The sequence below is a fragment of the Grammomys surdaster genome, unplaced genomic scaffold, assembly GCF_004785775.1.
Source record: "Grammomys surdaster isolate TR1022 unplaced genomic scaffold, NIH_TR_1.0 577, whole genome shotgun sequence".
Classification (NCBI taxonomy): Eukaryota; Metazoa; Chordata; class Mammalia; order Rodentia; family Muridae; genus Grammomys; species Grammomys surdaster.
In genome coordinates this window covers 466,304-466,551 of record NW_021604996.1, presented here as the reverse complement: position 1 = coordinate 466,551, position 248 = coordinate 466,304, and positions in this window count along the sequence as shown.

Sequence of the window (248 nt, the reverse complement as noted above, 5' to 3'; positions counted from 1 at the left end):
TGTGTGTGTGTGCATGCATACATGTGCATATGTGTTATTTTATAAAAATATGGACCAGAGCCAGGCAATGGTGACACATGCCTTTAATCCCAGCACTCAGGAGGGAAAGTCAGGTCAATCTATGAGATCAAGGCCAACCTAGTGTACAGAGTGAGTTCCACAATGGCCAGGGCCACACAGAGACCCCGTCTTGAAAAACCAAAAGAAAGAAAGAAAGAAAGAAAGAAAGAAAGAAAGAAAGAAAGAAA